Raw genomic sequence first — 21,806 nt, forward strand, 5'->3', positions numbered from 1 at the left:
AAGAGGAATTTGATTGGAATGATAGAACGGAAATGGGAGCATACGAGGAGGGTGAGACTGAGTGACAGAAAGTAATTACCCCAGAGAAAATAGGAGGAATAGAAGCCTCAGCGGAGGTGCCGAAGATTTAATGTCCGAATGATCATGAAAAATCACCATCATCTCATGAATACACAGGAAAAAACGCCTTCAAGAGACAGAACGATGGAGTGTGACACAGGATGAGAGAGAGAGAGAGAGAGAGTGCAAACAAGGAACATTTAACAATGATACAACAACATACAATCAGAAAATTATAAAATAAATCACTGCAATCGCATTATAGAGTTTCACTCTCCACAATCTTGTAATATTATACACAAAGTACAAGGATGGGAAATTACCAAATTGCACTGCAGTAATGCACCTATTTGTTCTGACGGGACTACCGTACACGAGAAAAGACTTTTGGATGACAGGCAAAAGTAAAAGAAAATGTTGTTTGTTTTTGGAGTCAGTAAGATTTTATTTTTCCTTTAAAAAATACTTTTATTCATCTAAGGCAGAATAGTTTACCCCAAATTTGCTGAAACTTTACTCATCCTCAGGTAATCCAAGATATATGTGAGCTTGTTTCTTCAACCAAACAGATGGATCCTCTGTAGTGAATGGGTGCCGTCAGAATGAGAGTCCAAACAGCTGATAAAAACATCACAATAATACACAAGTAATCCACACCACTTCTGTCCATCACTTAATGTCTTATGAAGTGAAAAGCTGTGCATTTGTAAGAAACAAATCCATCATTAAGTTGTTTAACTTCAAACAGCGTTTTCTGGCCAAATACAAGTCCTCTATTCATAATATTGCTTCTTTTCTCATCTGAATCAGGTGAGAAATATGAACAGATCAAGCACTGTTTGCAAGCGAAAATACTCCAAAAAAGTTCTAAACAAATGCATCATGGTTTTTTAAAGAGAGAGGACACATTTTCACTTGAGGGAAGCATTTACTATGGATCATGGACTCATATTTTGGCCAAGAAAGCAATGGTTTAAAGTTAAACACGACAACTGCATCCAAACAGTTTCCAATCTCGTAATATTAAAACACACAAAGTACACACATGGGAAATTACTAGAAATTGCTTTGCAGAGTTGCACCTATTTGTTCTGACAGGATGACTGAACACAAGAGACTATATTCCAAACCACTTGCACGGTTAAACTCTGCCAACAGCTCATTGGGATAGATTTAAATGGTTATTTTTAAGAAGTTATTAATGAACACTTCAGATCCTAATGGTGTCATCCATAGCATGGCCCAGAGACCGAAAACATGGATCATGTACTAACCTCACTAGGAGGGGTGAGAGATTAACGTAATGCACCGTCCTCTTCCAGCTAGGAGACAAATAACTCCAACAAAGCCATAATTACCCAAACACCCACCCAGAGCACGCTTATTAGCATACCTGCCACAGATGGCTCACATCAAAAGAAAGTGCCCCCCAGATGAGGCTCATGACAATGTTACCCATATTTCAGTGACCCGTTAGTATTAATGCTGTCTCATTGACCAGCCTCATCTGTATTAAACTGACTGATGTTATATTAGGTGTTTTCAAACTGGAGGACACAAGGGGGTGCAAAGGAGGTCCAAGGGAAAAAAATAAATAAATAAATTATAACAAGTAAATATCTACCAGGAATTTTACAAAATATTTTCCAGATAATTATACTTCATATTAAGCTATAGTTATATTACATTTCATATTAATGAGGTACAAAGTAAATATTTACCACAAAATATTTAAAGGATTTTTAAAATAATATATGATTCATTTGTGTTGGTTTTAGTTAATAATTTAACCTTGTAAATGTGGGGGTCCTTCACATCAAACCATTCGAAACCATAAAAGGTAAAACTGAAAAAATAAAAATGAAAAATTTAAAGCTGAAGGCCTTCTCTATTGCTCTCTAAAGACAAAATGAATGGCATTGGCTTTTTCTCTACCAAATTTTAGATGTTTAAACTTGGGTAACAGCAGGTCCTGGTATTGAAGGTTGGTTATTTTTACTTTAAAAATAATTCAACCTGCTTCTCTGAATTGGTCCTTTGTCCTTTGCTTGTTTGTTTGCTTGTGTTTCCAGTCATTTTCATGCCTGTACTTGGCTGATGCCTCAAGTTTTGACATATTTCTTTCCATGATGCACAGCTAGACATACACTGAAAAAGGAATAAACAAGGGACAATCAACTCTCCGATTTAAACTGCAGTCAGTTTAACTGTCTTTGTCCTGCAGCGCTAGATGGAAGTCTAAAGCACAATTTCTCAGCCCAAACACCCAGTCAAAAATCTTGAAGGATTTCCGTCCATGTTGACACTGAATAACTATTAACATCAACTAGAATCAATCTGAGTTTGTATTAGGCAATGTGATGGGTTCACTTTAATAAAAATCCTGACTCTAGGAATCTGAACTCTGCGGCGGCACTGTTTGAAAATATATACATAACATTGCTGGAATGAATAAAACAATTTCTATAGGTGAAGTAAAATCTTTCTTTTAAAGCACAAAATCTCAAAATTCAACAAAACTCATTTTACACTGTTCACAATTCATATGATATTTTTGGGAATAAAGAAGAATTCATATCAAAGAACAAACTGGTCAGAGTTTTTCATTTAATTACAAATGAACAACAACTAGAATTAGAAGAATTTAATAACACAAAATGCCATTAAAGTATCAAAATAGTACGTATGACTCCATATTCCACACTACAGTCTAAAATAAAGAACCACAAGCGAATCACTGAGTAAGTGATTTAAACTGGAGTACTTGTTCAGAATCATCAGGACCAGTTGTATGAACCAAATCAAGTGATTCATTTAAAATATCTGACTGAAAAGAGTGACTCGTTCACAAATCAGAAATGGCTACTTCTCTCACAAGCTCTCCAGAATTTTATATTTTTAAGTGACCTATTCCTTTAAGTAAATAGCAAATGCTTATATTGTTTCCAAGACATGAACAATAACAGGGAGATGCAAGTACCACAGCTGCTTGTCCTCACAAACCAATTAGTTTGATTAGAGCAACACTGCGCTAGTCCTTGAAGAAGTGCATGATATTGACCTTTCAAGGTCTCACTAAAACTTATTGTATTACACAAGTGGCATCCCAGCTCACCGTGTGTCTGTGATATTAAAATATTTAATGATCCTCTTCTTGCAATGCCATTTGTCTAGTAAATCACTGATCATTATTCGTCAAATAATGCTTGATAGACTATAGCTGTCCACACATTTCTGTTCACTGCATGCAAAAAAAAAAAAAAAAAAAAAAAAAAAAAAAAAAAAAAACAGCAAGAGTGTTTGTGATGGTGGGGGTTGATGAGATTGTCCTGTCTGCCTCTCATAGTTTTGGATGAGATGTGACAGCAATGCTCAGAGCACCATCTGGCCCTGGGGATAAAAAATCATCAGTGCTAAAACCTCCCCAACAAAAGCAAAGTAAATGAATGAAGAGGCTCCTTTGCCAAGGAGATGTACAAAGACTGGCCCAAACTTTTCTCATCTCCATTCTCCTCTCTCTGGTTGTTTTATGGAGGAGAATGATAAACGGCACCATCCAAATGGAACAGGCCCAAGTATTGACCCACAGCTCAGACCACCTCATTGGGAATTTCACATCACATAAACCAGGCAACGTCTTCCAACTAGCCAAAACCTAAGCACTTATAAATTCCCATCAGAATGACCTCTTCTAAGTAAAGAAACAAATACAATCTTCATAAACAGTGGGGGTCCAAAAGTCTGAGATTACTCTAAAAGTTTAATTTTAAATAAATAAAACTAACAGACTAGTACAATTAAATTTTCAAAATGTTTTTTTAAATGTATTTTTTCGTTTATTTTGTGTTGTAGTGAAGATGTAAATTAAGGAGATTACATATTTATATAGATATGTATTTAAGAAGATATATATTTTTAAAATATAAATTAAAAAAAAAAAAAGTTTTACACCAAAAAATCAGGGTATGCATCATTTTAGAATAATAAAAAAAGGTATTTATCAAGAATAAAATCTTTACAAACTGTGGGGTCCAAAAGTCAAAGGCTATGCTGAAAATTTAATTTTATATATTTTAAACAAAAATAAAATAAATACATACAAAAAAAAAAAATAAGTTCAATTTAAAAAGTTAAATAAATATGAATAATATGAAATAAATAACATTTATTAAAATAAAATATATTTAATATATTTAGTTAAGGTAAGTTAAGGTTTTACATATATTAAAAATACAAAAAGCTTAATATATATATCCAACTAATTCAAAATAAAGCACTTTACTAATGGTCTCAGACATTTGGGCCCCAGTAAACAAGAAATGTAATTTATAGAATTATAATTCTGACCCATTTAGTGAGATGGTTACTATAAGCAATTATAGTATAATTGCAGTAATTACAATAAGACAATTGAATTATTGATTAATTATTGATCAACATTAGCAATTTTCAACCATTTTGCACAGAATCAAACAGTGAAGATGCTGATGTTTATAAAACCATTTTTTCTATAAAGGATACAAGTAACACTTCTGTAGAATGTGGCATAAAGAAGGAATCTAACAAGAAAAACACTCTACACCACAAAATCTCACATCACAATCAAAAAAAAAGCTTTGTAGGCAACTCACTGGATTTTTTTAACATAACTGTTGTGGTCTGTATAACCATTGAATACATTATATAGTCCACAGCATTTAACTGCAGAAAGTCACAGGCTACATCTCCCCTAAACCTGCATATAAATACATTTTGACATCAGTTTGAGTATGCATCAGTGAAACGTGTCACCTGTCAAAAGGTTTCCCTCAAATTCCAGACTTTAAAACCAAATAATAGCTATGCACTAAAATGATAATATCTTGCCTCAGTCACAGTTGTAAAACATTACACTATAATTCATTCATTCTTATCCATTTATCTCAATATCTGTTACTTAGGACCAAGCAATGAGAAAAGCTAATGTTCAACATATGTTGTTTATTTGATGTGATCACCTTGCGACTTTGCACTCTTTTTTAGTTATTAACATAAAAAGTACTTGACATTCTGAAAGGACAACTGCATTTTAGTTCTAAATAGATCCCACCTGTCTCTCATGAATATCATTACATCTTTTTTTTTTTTTTTTTTTTAGGAATTAATGAGTTGCAAAGATACAGCTGGCATTTCTAACGCCCTGACTTCATCCCTTTCCTTTTAAACACCAGAAAGGTGACAGAGTCCATTTGCAGTTTCTGCAGTCACACTTTTGTTAAAAGTCTTTGAAAAGTTATTTATGTCTTGTTCTTATCCAGATGATGCAAACTGGTCAAATAAAACATTCTCATGATATTCATTAAAAATATTATTGAAGACATGATTTCTTAGATAGTCCACAGTCAGTTTATGCAAGTTCAATTAATTTCCTGCATGTAGCAACAAATTTTACTCAAGTTGAGGTAAAAATAAATAAATAAATAAACTAAGTTAAATAATAAAAAATAAATGTTAATTAAATGGCTAATATAACAGTCAAACGCCACACATTTTTGTTTTCAAGATTTATTAAAGCATCAAGATGATGCTTTTTATAAATTGATACTGTGCTAAATGCATTTCTGATTTATGAAGATTACACTTACTGTAGAATCTAAATTTCCACATTCAATTTATGGGGAAAATGACTAATAGCAGAGAGCTTAAGCAGTTTTATTTCACTCCATCTATGCCAACATGTTACACAACAATGCATGAAATAGCCCAGTCCATATTGACTTTAAAAACACCCCACTCTGAATGACTTAACTCTGATGAATTACCTATACCATACTCTTAAAACGCACCCATAAAACTAAAACCAACCCATATGCATGGAAAAGAAAAAATATAAAATGATACTGGCTAAAATATATAACGTATATAAATAGTATCACTAACCTTCCTTTCACTATCTGTTCACACATGATGAAATCTAGTGCCAAATGTGCTGCAGGACATCCCACACTGGGCTGCTGTGATCACAAATACAAACAATTATATAAACAACCAAAGATCAAATCAAAGATCAAATCAAACATATAAATAAAAGAATTGAAATCATTACCATACATGAATATACAAAAATATTTCAAACCGGTTTAAACATCAACATCAGATTCTGTCAAAAGTTTTTTATCTTTTAACACTTTATTTTATGGTGTCCAGTATGTTACACGATACATTATAATAACAATTAATTATGCATAAATGCATGCAAGGAACCCTAAGCCAAACCCTAATCCTATCCCTAACAATATAGTAAGTACATGTAGTCAATTAATATTACTCAGTACTTAAATGTATAATTACACTGTAACAAAGACACCTTAAAATAGCGTAACCAAGATTTCTATTTCAAATAAATGTGGTTCTTTTGAATTTTATTTTCATCATGCTCATCAAAAAAATAAATAAATAAATCCTGCTTCAATAACAATATTAACAAGATCAAGAAAGCCAGAATAAAAAAAAAAATCACAAAATATCACTTTTTATTATCACAGTATACTTATAACAGTTACGAGTATATATCTCACAATTCTGGCTTTTTTCTGTGAATTCTGAGTTCACCTTTTACAATTCTATAAAACAGTAATGGCATTTTTTCCTCTCTCACTATTCTGACTTTCTCATAATTTAAATTTTATCTCTTTTGATTATTTTTTCTCAGAATTGTGCAAGAAAAAATGAATGTGAGTTGTGAGATTATTAAACTCAAAATTGCAAAAAAAAAAAAAAAAAGGGCAATTTCTTCTTGAGCACTGAATCAGCATGTTAGAATGATTTCTGAAGGATCACTTGACACTGAAGACTAGAGTAATGATTTGGAAAATTCCGCTTGAGACCACTAAACCTATATGTAATGGCACTGGTTATCAAAAACTTTGCAGAACGGGAATTGGAATTTTCATGGTTTAGAATGCATAAATCATGTAGCTGATATATCCCAACAGGCAGAGAATATCTAAAACAAGTTCTCTGAGCTAGTGGAACTGCTCTGAAATGTCATTGACAAATGGGAATGTTAATGGATAGCTCTCTCTAGCTATTACAGACGTCCTTGCTTAGTGCAGTTTTAACCATGTTTGTGACTAAAACATTTAACTGAAATGTTTCTGCCTTGGTGTTATTGCATTAGAGGTCAATAGCCATCCCCTCAGGCTCAGTTGATGGATCAGACATTAAAGGAGAATTTTAATAAATGGCCCAACTGCGTTCTTCTGATTCGACTTAATCTAACGCAATCATCGACACGCAGCATGTAATCAATCCTAAAACGCTCCTGCAGATATGATCTGAATGTATATGTTGATGCTATAAGCTGAATTTTAAGTTGAAGCATATTGACCAAACATGATTCGACTTAATCTGGAGCACAAACTGAACACCCACACGCAAGTCAGCACTTAAACCCAGCATGTCAAATCAGTAAGAGACTCTGACTCATCAACTAAGAGCGTGCACAGTGTAAACACCGCTCTATTGGTTTTATTCCATCAGTTTTGCTTCATTACACCCTCCCAGGCACTCAATACCCTCATACAGTATATGATTAAATCCTTTCCCCCATCAGTAACCACATACTGAGAGCCAATTCTATGTCCCACCCTCTCAAAGTGATCTAACAATCAGAATATTTACAAACTCTTTTACGGACAGCTCTTTTACCAACTGCATGAAACTGATGCTGATTTAGACACTAGCCCAGTTGTTGATGATTACATTCAGAGTAAACAATGAATATTCATTGCAAGCTAGTAATCACTGACTATGTTTACAAGCACATAATTTTCCTTTATTCTAAAAAAGAGACAGGAATATTCCTATAAACAAGGTAATAAGCATATTCTGAATAAATTAAGAAATGCACATATAACAAATAAATAAATATATAGAAATAAATGAATTAATAAATAAAATTAAAATTGTATTTAATATTATTTAACATACATTTTATTCTTCTTCTATTTCATTACTACAACTATAATTACAATAATTATTATTATTATGTGCCTTTATCAATACAAAAACGCTGGAATAGCTCAGTTAAGCTAATACTGTGGATAATTGTTTTGTTTTTTTGATGTTTTTGTTGTTGTTGTTGTTGTTGTTGTTGTTGTTTTTACATTTTACAATAAGAATAAGAATAAGAATAAGAATAAGAATAAGAATAAGAATAAGAATAAGAATAAGAATAAGAATAAGGTGTCATTCCGTGTCAAATCAACCAAATTTTAGAAACTTCCCTGACTCAAATTTTTGATTTTGTTAATACTTGTTGTATATTTTTGGTAGGTCTATAAGTAAAATGCCTCAATTTTTACATGCCTGTAACTTAAGAAATATTAAAGATATCTTAATATCCTTTTAGACGTTTCTTAACATGTTTCTTAAAAAACTTTCCTTTTGGTATCTTCATTCTAAAGGCCCTCAATTGTTCACTCCCAGAGATATGTAGATCTTAATGTGGCTCCATGAGTAAACTGGGCAATTGTATACATTTTCAGTGGTCAAAAATCAAATGTGGGTCGTTTTACATACAGCTGTTACTTTTTTTCTTTTAAAGAGGAATATCTGAAGAACAAATTATGTTTAAACTAGAAACATAAAAACTTTCACCTTTCTATCAACCATTGCATAGATCATACCTGTCTGAGTGCCATAAATATTATTTTTTTTTACTCTAAAAGTATTCAAGATATTTTAATATCCTTCTAGATTCTCATTCTTAATCAACTTTCCCTTTGAAATCTTCATTTTCAAGGCCCCATATAGTTCATTCTCATAGATATGGGGATTTCAAAGCAGCACCATTTTCAAATTGTTGAATTTTACACATTATCAGTGATTGAAACCAAATGTGCTTCACTTCAAACTAGAAATGTATTGTTTCCTTCTATCAAAAGAACTGCATAAATCAAAACTCGCTGAGTACCACAAATACACTGAAATTAGTTACGGCACATTAAATTGCTGTCAAAGGTGTATTTTTGAGAATCTATAAAATAAAATGATATTAAGATATCTTTAAAACTTCATGAATTATAACTTTGTAAACTTAGGAAGAATGTTTGTTTGGCACTCAGAGAGGTGTGTTGTTGTCAATAGTTTTGATAGAGAAGAAACGAGATGCATTTCTAGTTATTATATTTGGTATTATTATATTTGACATTTCTGTCCCCCTCACTTCTGAAATGGGGCTCGAAATTACTTGGAATCACATTCGATAAACTTGGAATCACATTTTTATTTTTATTATTTTTTTTTGCATGTAACAAACAAAAATCTCTAACAAACCCACGATTCTGAACAGACAATTAAACAAAATAGCATGTAATTTACTAGAGGTTCTGACAAAATGTTAATTGCTGCAGTCTATTTATTTATTTATTTATTTTGAATGTTTGCAAAATCTGCACCTCTTCTGTGGCTAATATTAATTTCATAATGATCCTTACTCCATGAAGTCAAGCAGCAGAAGTTAAGTGACAGTGTGCAAATACTGCTGGCCCATTTTAGGGTGAACTAAATATGCAAGACTAGTTAGACGTGTCACTGTTTGTAACACAGGCCCTTCATCCTTTGCTTAAAAAAACTGGGGGCATAAATTAAGAGTATACCCACTTCTCAAGGCACCACCACAAAATCAGACTTTAGCACCCCTTTTTTTCTTTGGGATCATTCTGAGGTTAAATACTGATTTAAAATCATAACAAAATATAGTTTAGCTATTATATTGTTTTGGGGGTTATTTTAATAAATCTTCACATACTGTACTGTAAAGCCAAAACCTGGATATTTTAGGCAATATAGAAATCCTGGCCAGGACGTGTCCTGGAAAAAGGCCATGTATAGTCAGTGATTAAAATATGACTCAAACTGAGCGAATGCTAGTCAAACCCTTTCTGATATTAGCAAAATCAATAATGTGAGCAAATCAATAACATACTAAACAAATCATATTTCAAGATTCATATACAGTACTGTATGCTAACAACTTTTACCTCATTCAAAAACATGGACACAGTGGTGAGTTCAAGATGAGTTATCAATATTTTTGTTCCGTTTTCCTCGAAGAGACAAACTGCAATGTTGAAATGTTATATCTCAGTTCATTTTGTCATCTTTTATGAGTACACTCGCATACAAATGTCCTCAAAGCTAACACGCATGGACTAAAAGTCGGCTCAGAGTCACGTACACTCAGAACTCCTGCTGTTCAGAGTCTTACTCCAAGACTGTAGATTGTGAAAAGGCTGATCTAAGACCTAAAAGGTTTTAAAATCCGTTCAAGAACAGCATGGGGTGATGAGGTACTGAGCTTAAAGCTCACAGCTAGTAACCAGATGGTTGCTGGGGTAAGAAGTCACCAGTGCCATTGAAAAAAGCATTTAAAATTTCTCCAAAGAATTGTTACTGTAACAAAAATATGTTTCTGTGGATTTATAAAAAAAAAAAAAAAAAAAAAAAAAAATTCCTATCACAATGTTTAGAAATGAAGCATTAACCAAGGCTCATCCACCTATACAATAAAAAATGTAATGCTTAAAAAATGATACTGACATTTAGAAATCCATTTGCACAGCTGTCATATTCTAGCTAGAGTGGGTAAATAACCAGCCAATGCATTCTATTTTGTAGGTCCTATAATGCAAATTACATTGTATCACTCAAATGCCCACACAATTAAACTAAATCTATTATGACTGCCACAAATAAAGTGAAAATGAAATGAAAAGTGTTGAATGCGGCATTCAATTTAGATCTGAACATGTTGCATCATATTTCTTTTGATGCAATTTTACAGTGTTGGGCATCATAACCAATGCAGTGGCCAATCAGAGTTGTTCAGATATCTATACATTGTATAGTGTGAAAGTTTTAATTGTTCAGGCTGAATATAGCCTGCATGAAAAAAACTGTTCTTGTAACTGGCTGTTCTGGTGGTCAGTGCTTTGTAGCGGCAGAGAGCAACAGCTGAAAGTGAGAGTGGGCTGGGTTTGTGGGGTCCAAAGTGGGCCCTTTTCCTCACTCTGGAAGTGTAAAGATCTTGGAGGTAGAGCAGGGGGGAACCAACAATCTTCTCAGCAATACTGACTGTCCTTTGTAGTCTCTTGATATCTGATTTGGTAGCTGAACCAAACCAGACATTTATGGCTGAACACAGTACAGACTCAATGATGGCAGAGTAGAACTGTATCAGCAGCTCAGCTGCTGAACTTCCTCAGCTGGCGAAGGAAGTACAACCTCTGCTGGGCCTTTTTCACAATGGAGTCTATGTGAGTGTCCCACTTTAGGTCCTGAGAGATGGTGGTGCCCAGGAACCTGAATTAGTCTACTGCAGCCACAGTGCTGTTCATGATGGTGAGTTGGGGGAGTCCACTATCATCTCCACTGTTTATAGCGTCTTCAGCTCCAGGTTGTTAAGACTGCACCAGACAACCAGCTCTTTGACCTAATGTCTGTAAGCAGACTCGTCTCCGTTGTGTATGAGGCCGATGATGGCAGCGTCATTTGAAAATTTCAGAAGCTTGAGTGTGTAGTAGAAGAGTGGGCAAGCTTTGGGACATGATATCAAGTCATACAATTGCATCTTTAATGGATGCTCTGTTGCATAAGTACACGCACCCTGTCACTGTAAACTGGCCTATCAATCATCTCGTCACAGTTAACATCCTTCACATTTAATTTTAACTTTGTACCGTACTGGAGAGAAAAGTAGTAGCTTGTGGGTCCTTATGCGGAGAACTCTACTCATATTTATTTATTTTTTCATAATGATGCATTTAAAAGTTAATGGCCAAACAGATGTTTACAAAAGTTCCCATTGTTGTTGCAGATGAAATATAATGCAGATCACATTAAAAAAAATACAGGCCTATTTTACCAGGTTAAAGGATTTACCATGTTTGTAGTTTTTTCAATGCTTTTTATTCATGTTTGTAGGTGAATAAACATGATCCGTGTGCACACATCCACACTTCAAAAATCTACCTGAAATAGTAGACCATCTGGGGACTTTTGGCATACTTATTTCAACATACTATGCTTTGGGACACACTTACTCTAATCTCACGTACTAGACAGACATAGAAACAACATTAAAAACTTTTACTTTTAATGTCCACAACAAAGTAACGCATAAAAAATGCATGTCCCTTACCAACATATTTGCATCTCATACTCAAACTAACATATTATACATAAGCTGCTGCTTCCTTCAGCATCTCTTCACAGCCTTTAAAAGTATCATAAAATCCTTGGGTGATTGTATACGTTCCAACAGCTCTCACATTACTCTGCGGAAGTATGACACCTTGAGGCCTGACAAATTTATGCTTAAGTTTATTGGCTGTAGTAAAAGACAAGTGAAAGCCTCCTGCCCTTGACATCTTTAGCGGAGGATCTGTCCTGTCCGTGTAAATGTCTGTGCAGCTTACAACCTCGTTTGATTTCTGTGCCATCATGACATCTGCCTTCTGAGCCACTTACGAAATGTGAGCCCATCATGTGTTGACACGATCAGAGGGAAGGGTTATAGGTCTCCTCTGGTGGGTTAGGTCATCATGACATAAATTGCAGCTCTTGAGCGTGTTCAACAGTTTCAATTCATACTGTCGCTCTCACCTGAATAGAATCTTAAGTCCTTGAATTATGGATCTGTGCGGAAAGTCACAAGAGTAGCTGAAATCGCACTGTAATTTACCAACAAACACACTCAAGAACAGACTGAAAGACAAGGGTAATTGAAACAGGAGCTATTACTGGAGTCTGACCTGCTGCTATAGAAACGTCCAAAGAGATAATTCAACCAAAACAAATATATATTATAGCCAATTGCTCATATGACAGTATGTTTTTAAAAAAGTATACATCTGTGACCATGCATCAGTTTAATTTTATATTAATGCACAAAGTTGCCAGCTTACAATGAGCTACAATAATTGGTGGATGAAATAATTTCTCCACCTTTTGATTATTTTCATAAACATGTAACAATTTGTTGAACATTTGTTGAGTGATTTTAACACAATTAAATAGGTTAGAACTCAAGAACACTTATTTTTCTTTTTACATACCTCAAGTAAAATCATTTATCAAAACATTATAATATATTGAAACAAATTTTATTACAAGTTTATTAGAAATTACGAGTTGTTCTAAACCTCTGTAAGCATTAAACTTTTGCAATTAATTCAGTCTGAAACACTTAAACGATTACTAATTTCAACCTTATCTATTTTATTTTTTTATAAACTTCATACTTTGAAAAATTATTGTAGCCAATAGTGATGCGTGAAACATTCATAAATTTGCATACTTATTCATACTAACTGGTCCACATAATAAATTAAACAAATTAAACCAATGAAAACAATGCATAAATACAACATTACATGTTTCTTATTGATTCTTGTAAACGACAACTAATAACAACGCGCTTACTGAGTGTCATGACAACGGAATTTAATTTATACAGAATCAAACCATAAAACCTAAACTTAACTAAAAATGTAACACCAATTTAACAACTACAAAATTTCATAACAGCCATTTTGCTGCTTTACAAACACTAGATAGATGTGTATTTCCTGAAGCAAATACCAGTTAATTTTGTAGCATGGTGCAAGCATACCATCTGAACAGGGAAAAATAAGCCATGATATTATACCAGCCATAATATAACTTACAATAATAACAAAAATCATTACAAAAGAAAAAGAAAATAAAAGATAATCCAGGACAATGGTGATGCTTTGCTAAACGCAACACAGAAAATTGGTGAAGTATATCACATCGGTGACATCTAGGTCATTGATTTTTCTGAAAACCAGACCCTGTCTGTCACTTGTCACAAACATACACAAAAAATGACTGATAATAATCTCCGGCCCCTACAGAAAAGGTCATCACGTGTGTTAATTGGGTACCATTAGCTCATGGATGTGTCCTGAATGTCACTGCACATCCAAAGATCTCATTAGCTATAACGCTTGTGGCACACACACTTTTCTACATAACACTAAACAGAAGGTGCATGAAAGCTTGTTTTCACAACATTCTTTCTCTCAGAATTAAATGCAAAGATATCGATATAAACGCCTAATTCAGAAAAGAAAAATCAGAATAGGTAGACACAAACTTACCCAATTACCCTTTTTTTGTTTTTCAAGTCAAGACTAGCTGTGATAGTCATAGTGGCAGTGATAAGCAAGATGGAATAGTTCTATCTCAAATGGTTTTGAAGAACTGCAAATTATAGAGCAAACCGAGTTCGACCTTGGCCATTGTCACTATGTAAAATACGTTTTGAAATCTCAACTTTTTCTAAATTACATAGTTCAATCAACATTTAAAATAGTCTGTGTGTGACAAAATAGAAGTTGAATTTTTGTACAGTGCACAAGCTGGCAGTTGTCTAATGATGCGTCTAATGATATACTGTGGCCTTCTACTGTGAAACTGGTTTGCTGCAAGACGATTCAGTGCTTTAGATTTTTTCCTCTTGTTTTTTTTCTCCCTCTCTGCCTCTCATTTACTACTAAAGATGAATATTTCAGCAGATTTTTATTTCAGGTCCAGTGAAACTCCACTTCTCCAGTCCTGTCAATGAGATCTTCTGAAAAAGAAAAAGTCAGCTCTATTCCTGTGGATCCAAGACGAAAGATGTCAGAACCTTTCACATGCATTAAATCCTACAAGCCCAAGTTTTCATGACAGATCAACCCATCAGATATACTGTGGGTCCAGTTTGTCTCTCTGGATCCCATCTTACGTCTCTCCTCTCTCCTCTCTCTCTCCCTCCCTCCAATCCATTTACCATTTAAAGTGTCCTGGAATCTTCCTGCAAATGTCAATTAATAGACAAATAGATTTCATCTCCTCTGCCGCACTTCTGCGGTCATGGTGAATGAATTTGACCTTTCTATCCTCTCCATGATGATATTGTTTTTTATATGTTTTTTATTGTATTTTGGGGGGACTTGCAGAGATGTTTAACAGTATGTGTTGCTTCTGGTTGTCCTTTTAGAATTTTACATAACAAAAATGTATTTCCCAGGCCCCATGGTACAAAATACTTGTCAAGTGTCAAATGTGAGTCAGTATTGGTTTGGCAAGTACAAAAAAAAATAAATTAATAATAATAATAATAACCTTAAAAAGTTAATCACCAGTGGCTGATAACTTTATCAGAAATTGAAAAAATAAATGGCTTAAATAAAATTATTTGACCGATACATCACTGATATAAGAGACACTAAATGATTCAAATCAAAGATATAAACAGTAACATGAAAACATGTTGCTACCACATCTTCTGCAAACTTTAGTCCTCTAACAAATCAAAATGTGTCCATGTTTTTGTGCCAGATGCCACGTCATGAGACAGGGACTGATTATCTCATATTTCTCATTTTTGAGTGCATTGTTATAAACATGCAAGAATAAAAGTTGTTATATCCAAGTTAATTTCGGACCCTGGCAGTGCCGTTATACACAGAAACTGAAAAATGTAAAAAGATAGGCTTCATAAATATATTTTTCATTTCATTAATTATTAGTTGTGGGGTTTTTTTGTTTTTTTTTTTTTACACTGAAATATTAATAGAGAACACTGAGGACATAACAGCCGCTGCTCTTTAATTCAGTCTTCATGCTCTTGATCTGTTTACTGATAAGAGCTGCTTTACAAACCCCTCACACACTCACATATTCTAGAATGAACGTCCTGACTCACACTTAAACAAATCGGCTCTGAAGAAATGAGCAAATGAACTTCAAAGGGAACCTGTTGATCTGAAAACATACAGAAAAATGTTGAAATAACATGATCATTAGAAATTCCGTGGACCCTGTAAAAAAAAATAAAACTGTACTCCCAGATGCCTCAAAGTATACATATTTACTTATTGACATTTTTAGACACTTACTATTGTACAACAGTTAAATTAATTGCCAGATACTTTGTTTACTTTTCTCCACAACAAAAAGAGTTCCAAATAAGCCAAAGCATAATGAATCGGCACCACAGTAATGATGTTTTGTTCCAGAATGAATCATTGTCTTTGAACAGATCAATTGAGCAAATGATTCATTTTTTTAATCAATCAGTGTTTTGAATCAATGGTTCAATGACTCAATCGTAGAGACAAAAAAAATCACTTGTCACCACCTACTGAATAATGATGTAACCTGCAAAAAGAGTGAGTTAAAAAACACACACTAATGTTTGAAATACTCAAACACAAGAGCTTCAACAATTTTCCCCGATGACATTCGTTTGCTTCTATTTACACTTACTGCAAACAGTATCTATGACTATTTTAGTCCAAGGGCCCATTCTTCGTACATCGCTAACTCAGTAAACTGTATTTCATTGTTGACAATTTGGCATGATCTTGGATTATTTGGTTCTTCAAAGCTCATCCTGGACTTGCTGTCATAGCAACATGTCCGTAAACTTAAACCTGCTCAGGAGCGGGCTTATTTCAGGATTAGATTGCATCTTTTTAAATGGAATTGGTATTTAAAATCTGTCCCAGCCACTGCTACTTTATTACAAGAGTGCCCTACTAATCCGGGAACAATAATTTAAATTAATAATTATAAAAAAAAAATTGATATTAATATTATAATAAAAATAAAACTATAATACTATAGACACAGACTGTTTTACTCATTGAAAATTTTATTTGTGATAAAATAATTACTTTATAATTGTATTAGAGTCTTACACACATGCTATACAGTTAATCTGAGTCGTGCATTAATTTGAGTGCTGACAGCTATTATGGGAGTGGCTTGATGGAGTGCAGGAGATGCAGATAACTTGATCTTGCCACTTAAGAAACTTTAATTAATGCTGTCACATAACAAACATGCTTCAAAGATAAGATTACATGAATTGCTAAATACAACACTGAAACAAAAAATGTAAAGCCTGTACAAATACTAGAAATCTTGAATATAAATAATTGGGAATCATATATATATATATATATATATATATATATATATATATATATATATATAAAAGCTGTTTCCTTATAAAAGTCAAATTTCTGGACTTTTATAAGGAAACAGCCCTGTAAAATTTATGTAGTGTTGTTCACTTGGCTGTATCTGTAACATTTATGTAGTGTTGTTCACTTGGCTGTTTCCTTATAAAAGTCCAGAAATTTGTCAGGTGTCTTTTTTAATTACATGATGTCATTACGTTTCTGTCCTGCCACCAGCCAATCACTGCATTACTGATTGTGGTTTTGAGTATCAATAAATCTGCCCTTTTTGGGGAACACCAGAACGTGCAGTAATCTTAAAACAACTTAATCCAGATATTTTAATCAAATCCGCAAATTAGTTTAAAGTTTCAAATTAGCTAAAGATCCATTATCACGATTAGAAGATCTGGGATCTTTCAAATCATCTCAGATGTATTAAGCGAGGTATGAAGAACGGGCCCGCAGTAGCATCTACCTTCTTATAGACTCAGCCTAAATAGCTTCTCCCGATTTTTGAGATTGTAAGTGTTTCTGCACCTATTCTGATACCTTGACCTCAGTTACTAAGAAACAGAACAGCAGAGCGACTCACTTATTTCATTTCCTACGCTTCCTTATCTTTGCTTTGCTTGGTTCACCTCGGTCTTTCTCATTATTATCATGTATGAACTAGAAAAAAGAAATGCCTACATTTTGCTTTGTTCGTTTTTACCCTTGTCCTGACTCTTTCATTATAATAACCATAAAATCGCATCATATGTAAAATCCGTTAAGCCTTCATGTTTTAGTCCTGAGTGGCATCTCAATCCACAGAAGTCTGAGTCACTCACAAAGCTCTGGTTGAAATGATTGACATCTTTGTCCTTTATTTGTTGTTTATGTTTGTCCTTGGGTGCAATAATGTAATTTACTTAAAGAGACAGCCTATGAACAAAATACAGAAATTCTGTAGCTTTTCTGCTGTAGTTACAATATAGAGCCAATCGATGAGACTTCAATAAGAAATCAAACACTGCTGGAATCGTCAAGGATGTTGTTGGAAATAAAACTGGCCAATACATTTTATTAGCACAGCAGTTTCTCTTAAGAAAAAGGCAGAATAAGCATTCATATTATTTAAAAGTTTAATCTTACAAAGATACAAAACAACATGAAACAGCTCTAATAAATTACCTCCTTTATAATCTGTATTGACACACACTCCCAGGTTTTATTTATTTCATGTGACATTGCCACTGAACTGTGCCATAAACCTATTACAGTGAACTGCCCTGGAGGTTAACTGTCATGCTCAAGGCAGCATGGTCATAGCTAATGGATCACTCTTTCAGTTAATTAAACCAACAATGATCTGGTTACCAGCCCTGAGACCACTACACCAAGCACTGACTTGAACCATACAATACGTTCATCAAACTAAAGATCTACAAATACCATTCCAGTGAACTAAACATCAGCAAAGATGTCCATCAGCCTGTTAAGATGACACATTTTCCATTGGGTTTCATTGTTTATATGACTAAAAATAACGCATTAAGAGAATAGCAGACCTCAGCATCTGCAGTTGTCGCACATTTAAAAGCCTGGTTTTTTTGTGAGAGTGCACCTACTGCTCAGCAGAATGAAAATTAACTCCCTTTAGATAGCCAAAATGAGTGGTTTAGATTTTTAAGTGCACTTCACAGCAGGCAGCATTAAGAGTCTTATGTACAAGTAGTAGTAAAGGTTTGTCTTAACCATAAAACAGGAACGTACAGCCCAGATATTCCCTGAGAATTAAAGGGATACTCCACCCCAAAATGAAAATTTTGTCATTATCCACTTACCCCCATGTCGTTCCAAAACCCGTAAACCTCCGTTCCTCTTCGGAACACAATTTAAGATATTTTGGATGAAAACCCGGGAGACATGTGACTTTCCCATAGACTGCAGGGAACTAATGGACTAACTAGGACTAATCAGGGAACCGGCTTTACTGACGAAATGCACCTGAAAATCACATGAGATATATTGCCCAGCCCTAGGGGCGCGGCTGATACAGAAGAGCATACGCAGCACACGGTGATATGGAGAGACACAGAGGAGACTGTTGACAAAGCAATTGTTGAATAAAGTCGTTATTTTTGATTTCTTCACTTTCAAAAAGTGTTCCCGTCACTTCATATAACCCAGATTGGCACATCTGATGGCAGATGGAGTATTCTGACGACGACTTTCATACCTTTTACGGACCTTGACACTGTTATTTACTTGGCAGTCTATGGGACAGTCACAGGCCTCCCGGTTTTCATCCAAAATATCTTAAATTGTGTTCTGAAGATGAACAGAGCTTTTACGGGTTTGGAACGACATGGGGGTAAGTGATTAATTACCAAATTTTCATTGTGGGGTGGAGTATCCCTTAAAGTGGAACTGGCCTTTCCCTAAGACATGTATGTATGTCATGGATCAGAATCAATTTTTATTTCAATATTTTTTCCTCAAAAAAAAAAAAAAAAAAAAAAGAGTCAAGAACTCAGAGTTGATTAATTTTGAATCCTTCGTTCACTGAGTTTGTCACAGCAGTTTTTTAATCAAAAACAAGTTCCCATTACTGCAAGTAATAGTTTAATATATTATTTTCCCCAAAATATAAGCATAAATTACATTTTAAGTGAAATACAGAAGTATATGTAGGCCTATAGCCCTACTTAAATCAGAACTGCATCACATTGGGAAATGTTTATCGATAGGCTATTCAAGCCCTAATTCACTTACACTAATTGTGTAAAATCAGTAATCACTATCAAATAAGGCTTCTCTCTTTTTAGTCTGTGGCATTTGCCTCGATTAATGTGTGGAGATGGCAAATCAAATCATGTCAGCGTAACTGAACCATTTCCAAGAAAAACAGCAGATAAATTTCAAGAAAAAACGGCAGATAAAATGCCTTGCAGTGTCACACTTCATTCCAGCCCATGAAGGAATAATATCCATTTAATTCTGACCCCTTTAAGAGCACATAAAACATACCATGCTGCTGCTGGAAGAAAACATCCAATGTAGGGGAATGCCCTGAATAGGGCATAGTCAATCCATAATCGCTTCAATAAAATACATCATACATGACATTTTGAACTTGGAGAACTGTAAACGGAGGGGTGAAAGATCAGAATGAATTATGATTATGGCATTGCTTCGATTCACAAGATAAATGATTTGGATGTGTGTGTTTGAGCACTATGAGATAAAGCTTGTCATTTTAATAAAGAATCAATTCCAGTTTTAATTAGTTTCTCTCTTTTCCTCCTGCCCTCCATCTTGATCCGGCCATATATCGATTAACTTCAACAAATCACACAAACTCTCCCAGCATGATCAATGGACATACCAAGACCTAATACTGAAGAAAGGTGTCCAAATGCAAAATAAAATAGCTTTTTTTCTTCAGTTTCAAGTTCATCTCAAACAAACTCTCACAAGTGTCCTAAAGGAAGCATGGATCCCAAAGCCAAATAATCAAGAGCTCTTTCAGAACAACAATATAACAAGCACATCACGTACACTGCTACATATATCACTGAGTGCTTTTCAGTTCCCACAGAAATTCTTACCCGGATCTGATGCCAGTGGATTGAGTTTTGCGTTTCTCTCCATTTCCAGTCTTTCAATCAGTGCGGCCACACAGGAGCCACAGCGCCACCAAATGAAAATGTGTCGAACTGCACACACACACACACACACACACACAATAAGACATTAATGAGCACAAATCAAACGGCCAGAAATATAAATATCAAATATGTATGTCATGTATGATTTATTAATTCAGAGTTGTGAGAAAACATATGAAATATATGTTCCCATCCACCATATGCATATGTGCTTTGTACGTGCTTTAAATAATATAAGAGATCAAAAAAGTTAAGGAAGAAGAAATAAAATGGAATAAAAACATTGTCAACATGTTCAAAAAGTAAGATCACAAACCAGTTTAAATTCAATTTTTTGTTTTAAACATTTTTATTGGACACCTCAGAGCTGAGCTTTTCTGGGGGCGTTTGATGGGAAATTGCTTCTGAGGTTCCAATTATATTTCAAATTACATTCAAATTAGGAATAATGAAAAATCCCTGCAGTTTAAAGAAAAGCAGGAGGATGCAATGACACTCAGAAAACTGTAAATGAAGAAACACAGCAGGACAGCAGCTCACTAACTGTGTGCTTATCCACATGAAATTTAATTTACATTAATTTGACAGTTTTAATCTATTTTTAAACAACTTTATTATTATGCTGCTGATGTCTCTGTCTTGACTTGCTTGATCAACTTTGAGTATTAAAAGGTATGTGCTGTTATTTATTTTGCACATCAGTATAAATAATGAGTTCTTTAAGCATCAGGAGAGAATTACATTTTTATTTTTTATTTTCAGACCTGTTTGCTTGAAACTATCTGACTTTCTCGTTGTGCTTCATCTGAATTAAACTGCAGAACATCTCAAAAACAGAACACTCTGTTTTGTCCAGTCAATAATTATAAGAACGGTTAAATATATATAATATATATTTTTTTTTGTGTGTTCATGTGAGAGATGGTTTTATGGATAATAGCAGACTTTTATGAGATGAGAGATGAAAACACAAAGCAACCATTAGGGAGAATTAGAGTGAGTGACAAATTTGAAGATTTCAGCACAGCTTAATTTATCCATATATCACAGGAGAAGACTGCTCATATAA

At 34.0% G+C, this 21,806-nt stretch overlaps 1 long non-coding RNA gene across 1 annotated transcript; it reads right to left on the reverse strand.

Annotated features, from left to right (window-relative positions):
- Positions 1-378: 378 nt before the first annotated feature.
- On the reverse strand, positions 379-20,789 carry LOC122147344. The gene is made up of 3 exons (XR_006161584.1): positions 20,678-20,789; positions 2,077-2,208; positions 379-678 (listed from the first exon to the last, which is right to left on the reverse strand). It is a non-coding gene; the product is annotated as an uncharacterized LOC122147344 (long non-coding RNA).
- Between the last annotated feature and the right edge of the window lie 1,017 nt (positions 20,790-21,806).

This window comes from Cyprinus carpio, chromosome A13 (genome assembly GCF_018340385.1).
Source record: "Cyprinus carpio isolate SPL01 chromosome A13, ASM1834038v1, whole genome shotgun sequence".
Taxonomy (NCBI): Eukaryota; Metazoa; Chordata; class Actinopteri; order Cypriniformes; family Cyprinidae; genus Cyprinus; species Cyprinus carpio.